This window comes from Sinohyriopsis cumingii, chromosome 5, assembly GCF_028554795.1.
Source record: "Sinohyriopsis cumingii isolate HCF-2022 chromosome 5, ASM2855479v2, whole genome shotgun sequence".
NCBI classification, from domain to species: Eukaryota; Metazoa; Mollusca; class Bivalvia; order Unionida; family Unionidae; genus Sinohyriopsis; species Sinohyriopsis cumingii.
Genome location: NC_142965.1, coordinates 135,908,106 through 135,930,827, shown reverse-complemented (window position 1 = coordinate 135,930,827; position 22,722 = coordinate 135,908,106).

Here is a 22,722-nt window from a genome sequence, read left to right as displayed (position 1 = left end):
GATTGTTGTACGTGTTGAATCTTGTCCATGACTTTGGATGCGGTCAATTCTGCAGGGCTGCTAAACTCGATCCAAACAGGGGATTTCAAACCGTCGTGTTGTATGGAAAGTCTCAAGCGATCGTCTTCTTTGGGTTGACATTGTCTCTTGAGTGTGGTAAGCAAAGAATTCCACACCCCGGTGATGAACCCTTTTGCTTTCTCCAACGGTACTTCGGACTTGAAATCTTTAAACTTCACCGTGTATTTGTAAGCCGTGGATCTACATTTTCTAGAGGAGCGCTTTTCCGTCTCTCGAATGGAATAGTACTTTTCAGGGTTGACTAAGGGTGGTGAACTTTGTTTAGAGGGTTTGGATTCTGGTTCACTCATGTCCTCTTCAAAATCACTGGCAAGAATTTGTGCCAAGACTTCAGCCCTGGTAAGAGGCGATAGATCACGTTTCTGCCTCTTACTTTCCTCTTCTTTCTTCTCATATGAATTGGATCGTTTCATCTTGAGTGTAAAAAGTCAAATGACTAAAGTTTAAACACCATAGGTTACTTTATAGTCATGGCAGACCAGCGTATATAAAGGGTATGTGTCTTGTCCTTTCACTATTCATTTCACTCTCTAACCGAGAACAACGATGGAAGAGACTAGCCAAATCGAACGTTTCATCAGAGCTTTGCGATGGGTCATTAGAAAATTTTCTTCAGACCAGCCTTCGGACTACTCTCCTTCTTTTCGAGATAAAAGTGAAGATACTTGCTATATCTGTCAGAAGAAAGGGCATTGGTCTTCAGAGTGTCCAGACCGTCAAAAAAGCAAAAAAGGGGTTAGAAAAGACAAAAGTCAAGACACCTGCTATCATTGTCAAGAAAAAGGACATTGGTCTCCAGATTGCCCAAAAAAGAAACAAGAGGAGTCAGAAGAAGAAGAAAGGGATTCTTCAGAGATAGAAAAGGAAGAAGAAGAAGAGGGGAAAGAAAGTAGACAGGTAAAGAAAAAGAAACAGGAGAAGGAAAGAAGAAGGGAAGAAAGTGAGGAGGAAGAAGAGGAAAGTCTGTGACTGTGAAGAAATTTAAAAAACAGAGAGAGTAATTAATGAGACAGAAGAAGTCTATGAACTTTTTTAGAGTGTTTTGTTGTGAATTGTGAATTGTATTGTAAATATTTATAAAAGAATAAATTAATTATAAAGGTAAGTGTCTTTGGGTTTTTTGATTTTAAAATAAGAACCTACACTCACGCACTCATACACAGACACGTACAATAGGGGTAATTTTTTTTTTTTTTTTTTTTTTTTGTTATTGGCAACTGAAAGTCTATCTCTTTTCGAGAGACGTGGGTGGCCCTGAAAAGGGCCTTTTTTTTGGTGTAGGGGTGAGTTTAAGCAACCAACTTTAACTGTCTTACGCCTTTGCCACGGCCGAGGCCTACTTCTGATGATGATGATGATTTGGTTGAAATCGCTAAGGGTGGTACGGTAGGCTTAGTCACAGGGCTGGAGTGTTTAGCTCGGGAAGGTCGTATTCTCTTCGGTCGTGATAAAGAAGTTTGATAAATTTGTTTCAGACTTCTTAACTCCGCTAAAATATCCAACACTACCGTAACTGTTTGACTTTCACCCTCTTGTTTCTTTGCTACTTCTTCTTCTTCTTGTTTTTTTCTTACCTCTTCTTCTTGCTGCTGTTGCTGTAGGAGAAAAGCTTGTTCTGCTTCCTTTTGCTGCTGTATAAATTTCTCCAATTCTTCTTTCTGTCTCTGTCTAAAATTCTCCACGTGTGTTAATGAAGGAGAAGGTGACGAAGGTTCTGGAACAAATTCTTGCGAGGTAAGAAAATCCACATAATCCCAATTCACCTCTTCTGAAAGTAAGTCCGGGTTCCCTTGTGTAGTCTCAACGGCTGGTGCACCCCAATTGATCGTTTTCTGAGTTTCCGTCATGTTGAAAAACTGTCGCATGGATTGACTGCACACAGGCGGTAGCGAATCTATATAGACTACGTGACGTCACAGACTGCTCTCTTCGGATTGGACGTGGGCTGACTGAATTTTGTATCGCGTGTTTTGATTGGTCAACGAACTCTATCCGTTTCAATCCTTTCTCTCCCTATAAATAAGTGCAGTTCACTGAATTCATTCACCTGTTACTCAGCGCCTCAAGATGTGGACTGACGTACAATCTTCCACGCTTGTGTCTTCAATGATGTTCCGGACGGACATACCCATGTATGTCCTATCCAACTGGGCAGTTGTCCGTAGGACAGACACGAGTCTATGGATACGTAGGATTTACGTGGAGAGGCAAGGATGCCTCAAAAGGGTCCTGATTAACGGTCCTACAGTGAGATGCAGCCTAAGGACAAGAAGAAGACCAATGCGGTGCCCTTTATGTTAATATACCCTTAATATTAACATAAAACCAAAGGCCCTTTTCAGGGCCACTCCAATCTCTCGAAAAGAGATAGACTTTCAATTGCCTACCCCATTTTTTATTTTATGTGTGTGTGTGTGTGTGTGTGTTCTATCCCTCTCCCCTGTTCCATTTCCATAGACCCATCAGGTCGGGACCGTATTAAAATAGGGTCCCGACCCTGTTCCATTTTCCATTTTAATTTCCCTTGAGGCTATACAGTCCCAAAATCTATTGCCATGTTTATTTCCCCTTGAGGCTATACAGTCCCACTATCTATTCCCATGTTAATTTCCCCTTGAGGCTATACAGTCCCAAAATCTATTCCCATGTTAATTTCCCTTTGAGGCTATACAGTCCCAAAATCTATTCCCATGTTAATTTCCCTTGAGGCTATATAGTCCCAGGGGTTTGGGTAACGTTAAATTTCCCATTGAGGCTATATGGTCCCAGGGGTGTTTTTAATGCTAATTCCCATTGAGGCTATATCGTCCCACTTTACTACTAATGTCCATTCGAACCGGTTAGAATTTCTGTATGTTTTTCCAGGTAAATATTCACCACATGAATTTCTTTATCTTTTACGAATTACATTTCTTCTTCCATATCCCTATTTGCAGACAAGCATGATGATGACAACAATACTTATGAAAACATCCTGATAGGAATCGATGTTAGAAATCGAAGGAAAATGTGCATGTAAGAATGGTGTCCAGGTAATTGTCTTAGCAAGTCATAAAATAATCACTGAACATTTCATATGGAAACTGTACAGGGAAAAAAGCTATTTCTTTTTAGATTAGAGACATACCAGAACGGAGGTATCAAAACGGATGTGACGATGGCGATTAATTTAGGCATATGGACGAGAATGAAGACAACGAACCGGTAATCTCAAGTCACATAAAAAACCAAAGCTACTAAATATTTAATTGCAATATTTAAATGGTTCAGCGGCAAATCTAAACATTTAGCTGGTAAAATATAATCGATGACAAGGTTGGGTGTTGATTTGGATTTTTAAAGTAACTTTAACAATTTTTCAGTCATATCGTTACGATGTATGCAATGTGGCAGTTTATGGCGATGTCTAGTACTGGGTCATCATGCTGCAGACATGTAGCATGCTGTCCCACCCAGTCACATTATCCTGACACCAAGCAAATCAGTCCTAACACTAACCTCTTAATGCTGAGCGCCAAGCAAGGTAGCTGTTAATAACATTTGTATAAGTCTTTGATATGACTCGGCCGGGGATCTAACCCACTACCTATCGTATCCGAGATGGACGCTCTGTCCACTTGGCCACCGGAGCGGTCTCCATTACGATTAGAAAATCATCGAAATTAATGAAACACAAAGGCTAAGTGTGAGAGAACCGTTTCCCAAATCGGAATTTCCTTATCTAACATTAATAGATATACAAATTTTACGATATATAATATAATACATTGTTGCCCACCTTGCCAAATTTTTGTTTCATTTTGTCCACTCTGTTTTGAGAAAGACTTGTGCACAAAAGTGTTCATAATAAAATATGTTCAGCATCTGGAGCAAAAACGTCATCGTCACTTTCTTATCTAAGGCCGTACGATGACGTCAGCCATTTTTAAGGAATCGAGAAAGAATAGCATGTATCTAATGCTTGATTCGTAATGTGAAAATGTAGATTTTTTGCTCGCGTCTCCATATCAGAAAACTGCGTGAAACCGCCTGCAAAAGAAAACCATGGATACATGCATATAATATCAATGATCCGTCTCCAGTTGACGTTTAATGTGAGATCCGTTCAATCATTCATTCTCATTTCCTTCTTTTTAAGGAATAACCCTACCAAGCGCCTCTCCGTGCAAGAAATACCAAAACATTGATGGTTTGAGAAATTCCGCTTAGAGGACTTAAGAATAAAAACATTGAAACCACCTTTCATTCCAAAGGTTAGAATCTCTCTCTCTCTCTCTCTCTCTCTCTCTCTCTCTCTCATATATATATGCCCATCATGTCCGCCAGTTCTGTGCGTCGGGTAATCCTGCCCAACGATACGACAATTTTGTAAACTTTGGATCATATGTTGGTTTTTGCCCGAATATCCAATTTGTATCAATAAATAACAACGTCCATTAATTCAGGAAGTTGTATTAAAAAAGTTTGAAAACATATCCCACATTTCTATCCTAAATGCACATGAAAAGAAATCTATTATTTTTTTATGATTTTTAAATGTTTAAATAGCCTGCTGCTATTTCTAATTTTTCTAGAGCATAATGTCTGCAAGATAATTCATTAATACTTTAATCCTGAGGGTTGACCCATAATAATTTCAACGCACACAATTAAAATGTGAGGAATTCAGAGAGCGGGGAGAACGTTAATTAAATTAGCGAAGATGTAAACAATGAAGGCTCCTGTTAATCAATACTAGCTTTGCTTTAGATCTACACTTATCTTCTACCACAACAAGTCTGAGCTGAAGCTAAATGGGTCACTCTAACTATTGTTCTCACTGATTTCATTTCGGCAATTTGGATTCAACTATATGCACTGAGGTATGTTTATTTGCATGGTTTTTATGTTTAATTTTTACATTAGCTTTCACAGTTTGAGTCATATCGCAACGATGTCTGCAATGAGACAGTTTACAGTGATGTCTAGCACTGGAGCATCATGTTGGAGACATGTAGCATCATGTCCCATCCAGTCACATTATCCTGACATCAGGCCGACCAGTCCTAACACTAACCTCTTAATGCTTGACGCCAAGCAAGGCAACTGTTAATGCGCATATATATATGCATATATATATATATATATATATATATATATATATATATATATATATATATATATATATATATATATATATATATTCCATGTCGGCCAATTCAGGGCGTCGGTTAATTCTGCGTCATTTCTGTATACATTGTATCACGTGTTATTTTGGGTCGAAAATCCATTTTGTATCAAGAAAGAACGATCGTACTTTAATTAGGAAAAGTGACATTCATAAGGTGTACAAAAATATCCCACATTTCGACTCGAAATGCATATGAAAATGTGATTTCTAGATGACAACATGAAGACCCACTCCATTACCTTCTTGAACTTGCAACCCAGAAAATACTATTTACTATGTATCTTTTAGAATCATACAAATAAATACATTATATATAAGATGGAAATTTATACCTAAAAACAATAATGCATTTTAATCCAAATTACAATTTTTGCAAGAAGTTGTCCACACGTACCAAATCGTTTGCTATCCAAAATGTCAACTTGCTGCGAGAACTGGATATTGAAGAAATTCTCCGGCGTATAGTCTGTTTCTGAATTCTCTAGTATTTTTCCCCATAAACGAGATGTTGTAAACACATTACGTACTATTCATTGCTGTTTCTCTTCAACATAATAGCTTATTTAAGTTATAAAATGTTCAACTTAACTGATTTTGTTATAAGATTGGTTTAGTTTGCTTAATATCTCTTGCCATTTATTGGCATTTTTACGTTGAATTTTGTAAAACCACCTATAAACCTGACCTAATTATTCGACAAAATGCTGACAGAAACAGTCCAAAATAATGTATTTAATTGTCATTCCCTGATGAATAAACATTACATCTTATCAAAGCTATGCGCATATAAGGACGACATATCGCGAGTCAGGAAAAGACGGGTGTGATATCACGTGTGTCCAAAATTCATGATTTGAACAGAATATTCTGGTGACAATTGCCTCTTTTCAAATAGTAAGCATTGCATTATTTATAAGTTTCTGCAATTGTATGGGAAAATATGAACGAGTTTTTGGATGGAATACTGCACGACCTTGTGAGTGCAATATATCCATCTGACAAAACGAGTTCATATTTTCCCATACAAATGCAGTAGCTTTTTATTATATGCTCATTTTCTCAGTGGCTTCACTAGGATTGGTGTCACCCAGTGAGGTAACTCATGATGTCACCCCCATGGACCTTCTTTCTGCACAAAAATTCTAACTTTTTATAGACAGTCATGTACGGTAACTCATGGTGTCACCCCCATGGAACACTTCCTGCACAAAAGTCGAAAATTTTATTAACAGTTATTTGGGTGTCACCCCCTCTGATGGTGTCACCCGGTGCGGTCCGCACCACCCGCACCCCTCCCCCACCCCCCAGTGACGCCACTGCATTTTCTTATTCTGCCTTAGGCTTAATTGTATAAACAAAATGCACTACAATAAACAAAGTAAATGAATGCATACCGTATTCCAAACGAAATTTACAAGCGCAGATTCATCATTACACACAAACACCATTATTAATGCGCACATAACTCCGTCCAGATACATTTGAACTTAGTCGCGCGCTCGGCATAACTTTCGAAAGAAAATGGCTTGTCTAGTTAAAATGGAAATTTGCAGTCATATTGTGAATGAATGAGCATTGCAACAACTTTTCCAATAGATTTTGGTATTTTGTTTCGATTCTACGAAAGTTCGTGATTGTCGACTAGATTCATCTGTGCAAATTATACATGAAATACATAGGTTTAAAGGAGCGTGAGAGAAGCGTGTTTACATCTGCAAGTGTGTTTGTTCTGTTATTGACTTTTTGAAATCATAATGTTGGAAAAATATGAAGTGTTTCAATTACACTAATAAAAAAGACTATTGAAATTAATGTTTATTTCATTTTGAGTGCAGTAAGGAAGACGTAATTTCACTAGGAATATAGTCGAAATTACACTTAAATTTCGAAATGTGTAATCAAACTGTAAGTATATTTTTTTGCCATTCTAATTACTAACTAACGGAGACAGTTTATGCCTTTATAGCTTGCATGTTATCTGTAGCTAGCAAGCAATTTTATGCAATCTGGTGTCTACCGCAAAATCTGAAACAATGTATCAGAAAGTTAACGTGGAATGTAACAAAGCAGTTGGTATGTTGCAGTCCACGAAACATCTGCTTTAGTTCATTCAGAAACAAATTTAATCAACCAAAACGTACTGCGCCTACTCTGCAAATGTACCTGATTTGTTTACAAAGCAGTTCCTAATGCACTATTGTGCACACGTGTCCTGCGCTTGCGTACAATACGAATGTGTGCAATATCGTAAACTATTGAACGATTCTGATAACGTAAAGTTAACGGAGAAACAAAATGAGCAAATAATAGTTTATTTTCTTCAATCGGTCGAATTCGGTATGCATGTTGCGTCAATATTGGTGTCATAAGTTACAAAATCACCTTGCTAATATAATTAAAGTCACAACAAGATTGGGAATTTCTTTAAATTGCATAATGACGGAAACCATTAATATACCGGTACAGTGAAAACCCACAGTAGTAGGTACCTCAAGAAACAAAGATACCGCAGCACCCGGTATAGTGGTAATCCCGGGCACCTCTAATCGCCGGTCTAATGTCAACCACATTACGTATTATTTTCCCTAACTAAATTGGATTTTCGCTATTAATATTGTTTACGAATTATCTATCCACCAATTTATCTTGATATATAATTTAGTTTATTCGGGTTTTTGTTTTGTTCCTTCGTTTGTTCTCTTCAAACTGAATGTTAAACCAAGGTTTATAGTTTTGGTTTATTCAGATCCCATCACCAGTTGATACCAGGAATTTCGATGTTGATGGCTTGCCAATAGAGGCAAAGTATTCATGCACATTTAACGTTTCAAGCTGGGACACAGAATTGTAGCTAAATCTCATCACTCCAACCTTTCGGCGGTCAACTTCGATTATTCTCAATCAGCGCGAGTTTGAAGCTGAGATACAATGGGACGGGATTTGAGTAATAGTTCATCCTGATGATGGTGGCTATAAAAAATACTTACCTTGATCATGTGAACTTCATTAATTAAAATCAGGTAAAGAGTGAAAGAAATTAAAATAAATATATCGATATGTATGTAACTAAACATTTGCTGGATATTCAGGTGATGGCAGCAGTCACTTTGTGTGAAGGCAATTACCATATTTGAATTGGACATACTTGAATTTGATACTCACAATATATGTATTTCTCAATCATCAGTTAGTAATTTCTTCAGAATACACTTACAACAAGCACATTAATTGTTTTTTTATGTTACAGGAAAAACAGAAATGACGATTAAATTCAACGTTTTATTGAACATTGTATGCGTCATTTTCGGTGAATGAATCCTGAGTTTCTCGTAGTAATACACGCCGCTATACTTTATGAAAGTGCGCGGGTAAGTGCGGTGATCATCTGAGAGCAATGAAAGAAACTAGAGTTATTAAGGAGTATGGAATATCCTGTTGTTAAAGAATGACAGGATAACATCGAGATTAGGATGAACACAAAAAAAACCTCAGTGAAATGACGCAGTACAAAATTGAAGATACAACTATGTACAAATTTTCACGGGGTGGGGGTGCTTTTGTCCTTTTAAGCTTCATTCTTTGCTGTCATGAAATAAGTAATCATGTGGCAGTTATATTTGCAACACAGTCTGCGTCAGGTTTAAAGAATATAACTTCTGTTTCTTTACGCTTAGTTCTGAGTCGTACACTGTCATTCGTGAGATAGTTATATGTAATGTGACATGAATAATTTAGACTGGTTCGACTCCAGCTTTGGAGAATTGTATAACTTTTGTTTCCAGGCTGGCAAATTCTACTGTGAAGATCCGCATTTTCATCCTTCATCAGTGAGTACTGGGTATTGTGGTCCATCAGTCCTATATAATACTGAAAAATAAGGATCAAGTCCTTTATTTATGTTATGGTATTAGCCAAGACAGATGAGACACAATACCCATTGTTTATATGTGAGCACGACGCTCAAAAGTGAAGCCTTTAAAGTAGAATTGTCAATCACTCCGTTTAAAAACAACAGTTACGAACTCTTCGAAGCCGTAGCCCCTCAAACGAAAATTATGCAGTTCACAAATGTCTCACGAATCACATCATACGAATCCAACCTAAGCGCAAAGTAACATAAACATTCCTGACACACACTGCCGTTGCAAGTTCCAGCAGGACAACAATAATGAATAAGAACAAAGTCACCCTCACCACCAGCTTTGTGGGATCTTCATCACTGTACTTATCATATTATTAAGGTACTAATTTGTTAATTTTTCAATATTATTATTTGGATGTTTCTCTGACAACATGTATGTCATCTATGCACCTATATTACACTCAAGTCTACATCCTATTACGCTCACCCTCACGTGACCCTCACATTAATTTGCCATTTATAAAATTGGATTCTTAATTTGGTTTGTTTATTTGTTTGCTTGGCTTTGTGAATTGTACCTCTAAATGAGACAAACGTATATACATTTGTTGAGAAAGGTACTTGGTCATTCTGAATATATCATCTCAGATTAGGTCATTCTTACAAACGTAGTCCAACTTTTTTCAGCCCAATGAAACAATTATTGTCATCTTTCTGTGGCTGATGATTCGTCTACCCATCGGGTATGTTACATTGCAACCAGGTAACATTGCATATTCTTCGGACGGACAATTCGTAAATTAACTTCAAGATATTTGTATGATTTGGTAACCTTATAGCTAGCATCCAAGTACTGAAGAAAAGGTAGTATACTACCACTAGGACGTCAACACACACACACACACACACACACACACACACACACACACACATATATATATATATATATATATATATATATATATATATATATATATATATATATATATATATATATATATATATATATATATATATATATATATATAGTTAAGAGTTGAAAGAGCTCGGACTAGTTAGATACTAGTTGTGCAATGTTCGTTGTCAGTTTATGTCATCGATTTGTATTCTTAGTGTGTGTGTGTGTGTGTGTGTGTGTGTGTGTCTGTGTCTGTATGTGTGTGTATTATTTCAATGCATTGCAACCATCATATTTAATAAATTTAGTTCAATCAAACTTTGTTTCCTCCGTGGCCGTAGTTGCAAATGGACTGGGTTATGTTGCACTATCGATTGACTGTGATGAAAGTGGAATACAGTTGTGCGTGCATGCGAATGTATTATATCTTCATTTTCGAAAGCGCTTGCTTTGGTCAAGGTTTCTGTCACAAGGTTCTATATAGAAATTCGGAGCTTAACTAGGAGCTGCTTATTTACAAGCATTCCATCCTAATTAGAAAAAAGCCACTGTGACCCATATTTCATGTTGTACTATGATTAAATTGTGTGTTCACTTTTTCAGTCTGTGTGCATCACAGAGTTATCAGGTTAGATGAAAAAGTGCGGTACATACATTTATTAGTACCACGTCTGTAAAACAACAAAAGGTCAATGTGATCTATATTTAAATGTAATACCTTATGCTAAGATTTGATTTAACTAATGACCACACATCTTTCCTGCACCCTGTATATATATTGATATACCTGGAATATTACTTGGTGCATGTATGCATGTATGCATGTATTACAACTTCATAAGACAACCCAGGCACTGCAACCATTATTACAAGCTTCACTGATTTTTGTTGGCCATGTCAAAATAAAAAAAATTAGAGTTTAAAACTGACCGTAAGATAACTGTTGCGCTACCACAAGGAACGTATCGTTAATAACAATTAATATCACATGGACTGCTAAGTCAACGTGTAGATGAAGTGATATTCCTGTGTTATTGCTAAATATAAATACTAGGACTAGTGGACAACATACCGCAGAGACAGTGAGTAGAATATTACCTTAAGAAGTATTGTAAATGTTGGCCAAGACTGGTGTTGACTGATCAAGTTTCATTTCAGTTCTCCGTTGAATATTAGGATGACCATGTAGAAGAAGATATCTGAATCATCCCATATCTGCATTATTCAAAATCTAACAATGAAAACGCTCTGTTGACAACACTTTCACAGGTAGATTAATTCGATCATGTTTTAATTCATTACTCAAGAAATAAATTATAATAAAATAAAAAGATAATATATTGGGATTTACATTAATCTTAGTTTACATAATATTACCAGATTCATAATTTGCTCTTAACTATCATTGTCATAAACCATGTGTAATGAGAAATATAAAATGTTGTTTGTTTATTTTTAGTTACACGAGGAAGAAAATTTTATGTTTAAGTCTTCATTGCTATTTCATATAAAACATATACTTTGCTACTTCTGTAATTAATAAAATATTCTTCATCTTAAAATTAATATTTTTCACAGCATACAATATAAAAAGTTCTTAAATAAATAAATGATAAGAAAAGGATTACATAATGCCAAATGTAATAATTTGGCATTACCTTACCAAAGTAGTTCATAATACACTACTGGGCACATGTGTCGTGCGGAGGCCCCTAGTGGCCGAGTGGTCTAAAACGCTCACCGTTACGGATCACTATCATCTCACCTCTATCTACGTTGGTTCGAGTCTCGGATTCGGCAAATGTGGTTATGTGAGAAAGCTTGCCAGTAGCTTCTCGTGGGTCGGTGTTTTTTCCGGGGGTTTTCCGGGTTCTTCCTCCACCATTAATACTGGCCGCCATGTATAGCCTATCTTGTGCTGAAAAATGGCGTTTAGCCCTACAACAACAACGACAACGTGTCGTGCACGTGAGTGCAATAACAAGTGTGCATTATCGTAAATTATTGCACTATCCTGACAATGTAAAGTTAACGGAGACAAAAATGAGCATATAATAACAATCATAGGATTAGTTAGACCCTTAGATTGGCTACTATTGGTTTAAGTATTGATACGATGATGACGTTATTACTTTCATGCAGGACCTTCCCATGAGCGATAAAGAGATACGTAACAGAAACCCCAAACTAGTATTATAACTGTGAATGAATTTGATTTTTAATAACATAACGATTAAGTAAAATAAATTTCAATTTCAATTTTAAGACCTTAATATTTCTTTTTTAGTTTATAGTGGTATAACAGGTCAGTCTCCGAATCGTACAGAAAGTAACTCTCGAATACCGTTATGAGAGTTGTTTGCATCGGCAACTGACAATTTATACCATGATAAACAAAGAAGAAAACAACATAAACTCTTATATATTTAAATTGTGTTACAAAAATGTGCATTTAGTATTCATATATTGTTATATCTTCAAAAAATTAGATGTTACCCTTTCTCCTTTTAATTAAGTTATTGATTACACTTTTCTGTGCGTGTTGCAGATTTTTGAGAATCTAAATATTATATGATTGATAAAACAAATGCGGAAAAATATGAACACATAAACATAAGCAGCCATGCACATAAAACAAGTAAGAAGTAAAGTAAATGTATATCGGCTTAGCCAACGAATACAATCGCCTTCTAGGAGCTATATTTTACAGCTTTAATAAGCGTATGAATATTCACGTGTGCCAATAAAATGCCAGACGATCTCCGTGTTGCCTACACACAATGAATCACCATTCTAGATTACTGTATACCTCCGCTAGTGAATGTCATAATGTGTTAATATTATCTTTGAAACCATTGTGTGATTTAAATTAGTTCGTGGTTATCTCCGGTTTGGAGAAGGAGCAGTTGTCCATATCAGGATCAAATCGATAAACATCTGCTCCGTAGACAAGTGAAGTTATGATTATAAACATTATATGACGCACAATAATCGCATTGTTTTCACACAGTAAGTCATCATACGTGAACTTTGGTGTGTAGATCTGTTTTCCTTTCACAATGCCGATTGTATTCCTTATATTATTAAGAAATGATGTTCGCATTCAAGGATTTGCATATGTATCCTTAGTTTTAATCGAAATGAACATTTAAGCGATTGCAAATCATGTGATTTAATTTGGTTGAATTTCAGGCGCCAAACGAGGCGTCTCTGTCTTTAAACTGTTGAAAATATCTTCATATTCAACAACATATCAGCTGTTATAAGGCTATATTTAGCTACCAAAGAAAAGGAAGCTATAGTAAATATAAGCTTCAGTATACTGAAGTTCATTTGAAACTTTCATCTTCTAACCAAATCTTTATGAAGTCATAACTTCAAATCTTTCTTTTGGTAATGTAGTGTCCAAGATGTCAAAATGTCTTCTTTCCAAGTCGCTCCGTGTTCATAGAAATAAAAAAAGTTTTTCATGCACTGATAATAGGAAAAGATGCAACTTTAGACTAGGCGAATTAATCCTTTCAAAATTGTATTTGTAATGTTAGCTAGGTAATCCCACACGCATGGTATAAATTTCAGGCATCTAGTTCTGTGTAAATCGAGCTCCGTCAATTTTCACTTTAAAATTGTACACTTAACAAGCACCTCAATGGACAAGGGCTGAATTATTAATTAATGTGACTTATAGCATTGAAAATGGTAACAAAGAGAAAATAATACATTTCAATCTTCACATATATGTTTCCTCTTTCTTATCACAAATACATCAAATAAGATTAATTGATCGTTCAATCCAATTTCAAAGGGGTTTTCTAATTTTAATCTAAATATTTGCAATGACGATCACTTTTTTATTATTATAACCATTTTGTTATAAATCTAGGCAAAATGTAAACAAATTAAATAAAAAGTGTTGCATTAATAACGTTATGTTGACATATGAAAGTAGCCTCATCGCAGACTCGAGTTCGAGGAGCTATGTTCAAAAAGTTTACTTCCTCATGACGTTGTGGAGAGTCTGGTAACACAATTTTACAGCTACTTATGTATTTCAAAAGTGATGTTTCTTAATGCATATTCAGTCTATAATAACACATTCAGTGATACATATCATTTACACAGTGTTGGTATAGAAACAAACCTCGATCCGCGTTTGCTCAGGTCACTTGCACAATTATTCATCTCAGATAATTTATTATGCAATTTCTTTACGAGCATAGTTCTAGTTTTAAATCGTGTTCAAATGTGTAAGGTTTTTAAATTAAGCCCCAGCCCCCAATTTGCCCTTGGTTTAATTCCACTATTCGTAAACAAATTTAAATGTAGACAAGATTATGCGTTTTGTCCAATGCGTTAGTTACTTTATGCAATGGGTTTTATAAAGGGATCGTGGGTAAACAATTTTAATTATCACAACATAAATGTGTCTCCAAACCCAGGTATGAAAGTTTAGAATAAATTGTATGTCTTGCATTGGAACCAAAAGACACAATAATTATGATCGTTTAAAAGTGCAGGAATTGGCTCTGCGAATGGGTCAAAGGAATAAATTTCGTCGTAGCCATCTCATATATGCCGAAGGATTCGTGATCCAAACCAATGTCAAATAGATAAACATCTGCTTTGATGTCAAGTGGGGTTAATTTCGGAACAACATGTAACGACCATCGTTCACAATCTGATTACACCGGCAGTATTCATTGCACCACATTAGAGACAGACTCGGCATTCGTCTAGAAAGGTTCGGCTTTTAAAAATAGATATTTCAGTATGGCAATAGTCTTTCCTTTTCAGCTTTAAAGTCTTGTCGTTCTCGAATAGTCGATCTAGTTCAGCATTGGCATATTTAAAGGAATGACCGTTAAATCGTTTAAATCTATACTATAAATTTCGGTCGAAATTAAGTCATGTGCCATACTAGCAAATTATGACTGTACACTATTTGAAATATGCCCGTTTCAGATGATCTAATGTGTATTAATTAAATAGATTATTAATATATCGTTTATCAGTAAGACGCCATTGTTAATCTGTATGGACACTATTTTAATGTGCTGTCTTCTAACTGGAAGGGGGTGTAAACTATATTAATCCCATGATCATCTGTCTCATTACACTTTACAGGACGTACTATCACCGGCGCAGAAAGCCAATCATTGCTTTGGGAAAAAGTGTGTATCCATGTGTGCATATAAAGCGCAATGCATAACCGCTATACATTCCTCTCAATGTCTCCACTTTGTATCAAAGAATATTGCATATCAAGTACCTATGGATAAGCAACAATCTTCACTTCATTTGTTATTATTATTATTATTATTATTATTATCAAACACCTGATTTAATAATGTCGATTAGTAGATACAGTGACAATACTTCACACTCGCAAATTCAGTAATTGAAAGAAAGGAAACAAATGTTTAATGAAAAATGTGGAAATCTTATATTATTACTACGTAAGACAAAATTACTTTAATTGTTGAAAATTAATAAATCACATTATAAGAAATCGTATTATGCCTTTTTTTCTTCCTTTCATCTTTTAATTCACTTCATTCCTTTTTCGCTGCATTTATTACGATTATGCCTCATGATGTTGGTATTGTCCTTAAACTAGGTTGTATACATTTTGCATATGTGTTTTGGTGGTTATTTCAAATTTGTAATCTGACAGAAAAGCGCCAATAAAACGTAAATTTAAGACAACTCTCTCCACTTTCTAAAACGTCCCATCTATATAGGATATAAACACATATTACGGATCAGAGATTAATGTTGCAACGTATGACATTTTCACACAAGTACAGCGTGTAAGCGCATCCTTTACTTGCCAATGTAAGTGATAATATAAGGAAAATAAATGTTTCTTCTATCATAAATTGGGAGTATAAAAGGTAATTTTGATCCTAAGGATAAATTAACATTCGGCGAAAAAATGTTAAGATAACTTATAATAATAATAATAATAATAATAATAATAATAATGTTCAAGATAAAATACACACGATTTTATTAAGTATGTAAAAATATTTTTATTTTGCTAGGCTTTGTTGAAAAGTAGACAGAAGCTATAGTTCAGCGTCGTATATGACAAAAACTCATAAAATTTTAAACGGAATTCAGATGGAATATCCATATGTATTTGCGTATCCAACTTCAACCGTTTCAAGATATCAATAGATATTATTTGTTAAGTCACATCATCTAAGGCAATCATGCTAATGAGTAAAGGTTTTGGTATTAGCGTCACTTATTGAAATGGCTTATATTATAATTACTTATCCATTTGGACTATCTTGCAAACTCACTCATTTTAACTGTCTTTTGAAAATAACTGAGTTTAGTTTTATATGTACCAAATATATATATATATATATATATATATATATATATATATATATATATATATATATATATATATATCGTCATAATGACTAAATACACATTTCACAATGAGAGAGATGGTGGGGAGGGAGAGAGAGAAAGAGAGAATTCATACATAACACATTGGGGTTCATTTCTCAGTTTTTGCAATATTATTTATTTCAGATTCGGCCATGACAGAAGCAGTGCTGAAATATTTCTTCTTCGTTAGTTTAATAGTTTTGAGGTTTCTGGGACAGTTATGTAATATATTAATAACAATTTTGAACAAATTAAACAATTTTAAGAATAAATATATAACAAAATAAATAAATATCAACAGAAAGAAAACGTTTCAATTATATTTACGTGAAATTGTTATTAAATACGTAAATATTCTCTTTTTGATCATTTTTTTCCTTGAAATGTTGATAACAGTGATGGATGTTAACATAACTATTACCTGATATTGTTGTTTAGTTTATGATTCTGTTATATAACTCGGGTTACTTATCCTATCAACCAGTACACTGTCTAGCCTGATGTATTGTGTATCCTGCCTAAAGTTGCATTTCTATTTGTCTTTTTAACTCTGTAAGCTGAAGTCGTCTACAGGTGCCTTTTGTTGGTATGTAGTTACAAATACTCTTAAAATCTGTCAATGCGTTGTCTTTTTGCCATTTCGATGGGTTGTTTTACGTTTGTATGTTGGTGCTTGTTCGTTCGTCATTGTCTTTGAGAAGCCAATTGCAATTCAAAAGGTCATGCATCCTTAATAGCGCTTTCATTGACTGGGATGTTTCCAAAGTTTTGTTGTCTTCTTTCCCTAGATTATTTTCTCGAATCTTGTTATAGAGATTTGTTTGCTATATGCATTCTTCTGGCATTGCACATGCATGTACTTTGTTATTTTCTCTTGTTTCTTGTACTTGTAGTCGACATGAAAAACACCGATGCTACTTTGTCTATGAGGATATGAAAGAGGTCATTTTTTTGTCTTTATTGACCAGTTTTCTTTCTAGCTATCTGTGTTTTATCTTGTGTTTCATGTCATCAGATTATATTCTATTTTTCAACTTACCTTTCCAAGCTAATGCCATTTCCGGCTGTGCTGCCGAATTGTTGCTCAGTTTCTCTCACATATTCTATGTATACACATTTCCTTTTTCTCGTCTTTGCGATGTTCTTTCATTGTGCATCTATATTGGTATAGCATTTTCAGTCTGGATTATGAAAGTCATATTCTTTTATGGAGGAAAAAAAAATAAGAATTAGTTTTAACTCTCTGTTTCATTTTCTCAGATTCTTTCTCCTTTGCATCTTTTTTGTTTGTCAAAACATGATTCACACCTTCAGTTGATTTATCTTGTTAGACGATTGATGTATATTAGAGTGCTCAAAGCTTGAATATGCACAGTGTCAATGTATATATAGTTTGTTAAATGAGTATTGATGTTATCTATTATGTTTTAGGAAATTTCGAACAATTTGTAGGATAACGTGGTATCCAAAATGATTAAATGATAATAACAAATATGCCACACTCTTAATGTTATTGCTAGCACGCTAAACACTATAAATTAATTACATTCGGATTGTTTTAGCCAATGCTCAAGAAAATGGACAAGAGCCAGTTGTATTTACCTTGGGACAAGAATCTCATTACATTTGTTATTGGTTCAACGCTTAGTTTCAGCAAGGTACTTTTCAATATATTTCTTTAACATGCTTTCTTTACAAAGGATACATAACGTGGCATTTGAACCTTTTGTTAACTTGCTATGTAAAAATTTGTATCTTTAAGTTGTATCTATGTAACAATTTGTATATATATAACCAACACATATCTTCATCTGAAATAAGAACGTCGTTTGCAACTATTGTAAACCAATGGAATCATTCGTAACCATTTCTTTTAAAACTGCAGTTTCGAGATATCAATAACAATATTCATGCGTTTTTAGATGATCGCATGAGTTATATTGTATTTTGTTTTGATAATTCAAGATCACGTATTTTGTATAAATATTGAAATGTCTGTCTCTGTCATTTTTCTTTGACTTCCCGATCGTTACTATGTAGATATCTGTTTTACTCTGTATACTAGTATTACGGTGATCATTTCAAGGCCTTACCTTGTTTACAAATCTAGAATATTCCGGAAGCGAACTTCTGACCCATATCCTGGTCAGCAGAATTATACATTCTTCCTTTCAGTTCCATCTGTATAGTTATTTATTGTTGTATTCAGATATAATTTCAAACAATGCATTTATTTACGTTATCTATTGGACTATCATCGTGCTCGTTTTAGATTACTGTGTGTTCATTTATATTTTATATTTTTATAATATATCAAAGCTGTAGACAAATCCACCTATTCAAGACTATCAATACATCAGTACATTCAATACTGAAATTCAATCGGAGCCTAATGCACCTTTGGACGTTTGATAGAACTATTAGGATTATTTGGGACTCAATTTAAAATGCTGTAAATAGCTCTCAAGTAGTCACTTTCACTATCAAAGAAATAAATGTATCAGTTGAGTTTACAACATGTTGATGGTTTTGGTTCTTTCGGTTACATTGTTTAATAGCTTAAAGTCATAATAAGTGTCTGATTTCACTTCATTCGCCTGCTACTGTAAGCAAGAATAGACGATACTCTCTACTACTATTGGTCCATAATGAACAGTTACAACTGGCTCCGTCTGGAGAGTATCTTCTGGTGGATAAAGCGGATGAGCAGATGTGCTCATCCATCGGCTGTGAAGGGAGATATTAAGAGCTGTGCTGACAGCGAATGAGGATCAGCTCAAGTGCAATAGGAACTGATGGCCATCATGTGCATCTTGACATGATTCCAGAAGTATCGATAATTTTCCGGCAATGTTCAAACAGGCCCAGAAAATTTAGTCAAGGCTACTATACACAACGTGTCGTCACTCACATCCAGCTCACGCACAAGAACGACACTATTCCCTTTCACCACCAGACACTTTCTATTCCTGCGGCGATGATCGAGCGGCACAGAAGCAGTTGAATATACAATCAGAGCTGTTGATGCAGACCTGCAGTCATGCGGATCAGAATGTAGGGTCGCCTTTCACTGGAGGGAAGTAGCAGTACCTTATAAGCATTTCTATGATCACAATGCTTACCGCCATAGCACGAGGAAGGGGCTAAACTTGCCTGTTTAACATTAACACTTTCATTACACCGTGGCCGATCGGAATGTCATATATAACCGTAGAAAACCAAACATGAATACGAATGTGATGCAACTCACCATTAGTGCCTGGAAGTACGACGCTAATGGACAATACATCAGAACGTAGACCAGAGAGAACCAGAGCCATAATTAGTAGAGAAATGGACAGACAAAATATTTCGAAAGCACCTTTGAGTGAAACCAAACGTACCGAATTAGGAGCTGATTGCATTTTCTTTGGGAGTGTCAAAGTAGAGAAGTCTAGGGCGGTGTGAAATTAATGTTGGATTTGCCATCAAATCTCAGCTAATTAGCAAGCTTAAAGACCTTCACATGGTCGTGCATGACTGACCAGCAGACAAGTGTTTTATGAAGATCTGCAGGCTCTTACTGCAGAACTACCAAAAAGGCAAGAAATCTCATCAGCCTTTAGACTTCAATTCTAGGGTTGGCACAGATCACCAGACACGGTCAGGTGTCATTGGAAAACATGGAAGTGACAAATGCAACAGCGATGGTCTGCTTCTACTGAGATAATGTGCTGAACATGATCTCCTAATCACGAACATATTATTCCTTTTGCTCAACCTAAATAAGACGTGTTGGATACACCTAAATTCAAGGCTCTAACAACTAACTGATTACTTTACAGTCAGGAGAAGAGACATGCAAGATATCCGAGTGACGAAGGGAAGTACATAATATTGGACTGACCTCAGGCGCATAGATTCCAAACTCAATATTTAGATCCAGTCTAGGAAACGTTCACAAGTAAATAAAATAAATAAAAGGCTAATGTTACCAATTTGAAAAAGTGAATGTTTAACATGCACTTGTTGAAGAATTATGCAGTCAACTGGATACACCCGATACCATCCTCGAGAATGTAAAGGGAAAATCTATATTCCTAAGCCACATTGTGTATTAAACAGCATCTAAATACTCAGTCATACCAAACGTTCACATCACGATTGATTTGGTGAGATCGATAGTGCCAATGGGAAAAATTGGCAACATAAAACCTATCTAGAAGACAGCACTTCATTATCGAAGAAGGCAGCCTTTAAGAATATGAAGATGACTGTCTAATGTAAACCTAAAGAGCTACAGGACCCGTGGTTGGGCATTAAGCAGATGATATTCATTCCTATGAAGACAATAATTATATGAAGCACTTCTATGATGCTTTGAAAACAATCGCCGGAATCAGTGATCACACATGTATCTAATACTGAATGCTGGTTGTGCCACATTGCTCATTGACAAGCAAAAGATGCATTAAAGACGGGAAACAGACTTCACAAACAACCACAGTCAGTGTTCGTCTATTAGCAGTGATGCAATTGATCGAGTGCCCCAAGTGAAAATCAACATGTCTTTGACTGATCCCCCAAAGCTGACTGAAACTTTAAACGCAATCCACCTAAAGTTAAATGGAAAATAGTTGGAGCAGATACTGCGACAGCAGAAGTCTATAAGGTAGGAGGCTTGCACATGGCACTTAAAGTGACTGAACCATTACAATCATGTGGATGATGGTAACGCATTTACACCATTCCCAGGCACCAATGGAGTTAAGCAATGTTGTGTGTTAGCCCCAGTTTTCTTGAGGATTATTTTATTTGCAAAGCTTACAAAAGCCTTTCGTGGCCATGAAACTGGGATCCACATCACATACCGGTCGGAAGCTAGCCAAGCTGTTTAATTTGAGTAGAATACAGACAAAGAAAAAGTAACTCGATGTGACTGTTTCTGATCTCATATTTGCTGATGACTGTTCGCTGAAAGCAAATTCTGAGTCTGATATGCAACACAATACAGACCGTTTCTCTGCAGCTTGTGACAATTTCTGTCTCCAAATTAAAACCAAGAAGTCAAAGGTGATTCACAAACCTGCACTATTATAGTAAATGGCCAAACAATCGAGGCAGTGGACGAGTTCACGTATCTCGACATCAAAATGTCACGTACTGTCAACATAAATGATGAAAATCAAAGCTATAATTCTTGCAAACGAAATGCAAATGTGTAGGAGCGTAGGAGTCTCAATCTATAAACAAAATTAAAGGTCTACAAAGTCAATGCATTGTCCAACTTGCCGTATGTTTGGAAACACTGGACGGTGTACAGATGTCATGCGAAGAAGCTGAACCATTCTGGCATAGGCTGTCTTTTGAAACTGAAGGAGGGAAAGCAATTTCAGGGTGGTCAGAAGAAACGCTTTAAAGATTCTCTCAAATCATTTTTGAAACACTTAAATAATGACCTTGAGTCATGGGACGATCTCGCACAATATCGCACCATCTGGCCTGAGTCTTATTCATACCGGAGCTACAGAGTTTGAATGCAGGAGGACTGCATACAGTGGATAAGACAGAGCAGTGCAAATCTCCGAGAAACGTCACATCATCATTTGATCAGGCAAACACAAGTGGCATCCCATCTTAACTATGACACAGACTGTTCAGGACACAATTTGACCTTGACAGCCATTTACACACTCACAGAAACCACACCGGTCAGTGAGTTCAAACTCCAAGGACGAACAAAAAATGACTTATTTCATGCATGTTTGTCTTAACTAAGTTTCGAATCGCATGCTCTAGATGTACAACAATATAGCATAAGCTATGCTACTAATGGACGTGTATTGAACGTAAGCATTTATAGTATAAAAATCCAGTTTGAAAAGCATGTGTAATCTACCAATATTGGTTGCTGTTTACATAAGACTGTTTAAAAATTATAATGCTTATAGGCATGATTACTGTAATTGATTGAGAATAATAACTATAACAGATGTATCGCTGCTAAATGCTATCATTTTGGTAGCTTTCTGTCTCTTTTTGTCGCTACTAAAAATTTAAGTTGATTATATATTTTAAATCTTCCATTGCACAAAAGCGTCTATTTCAACTATGTCATGCACACACATCGTTGGATATGGAATACAAGTAGGTGATAACTGGTATTGGTCCGGATTAAACTTTCTCCTTACCTGGGGTTTTCACAAGTCACTTTCATGGAATCTTTAAGATTCAGTTGTATGTCTTAAGCCATATATCGTGAAATCGGTTCAACTTTACAAACATCAATCCACTTAAATGCATTATACCTCTTTTTATTTAAAGGTA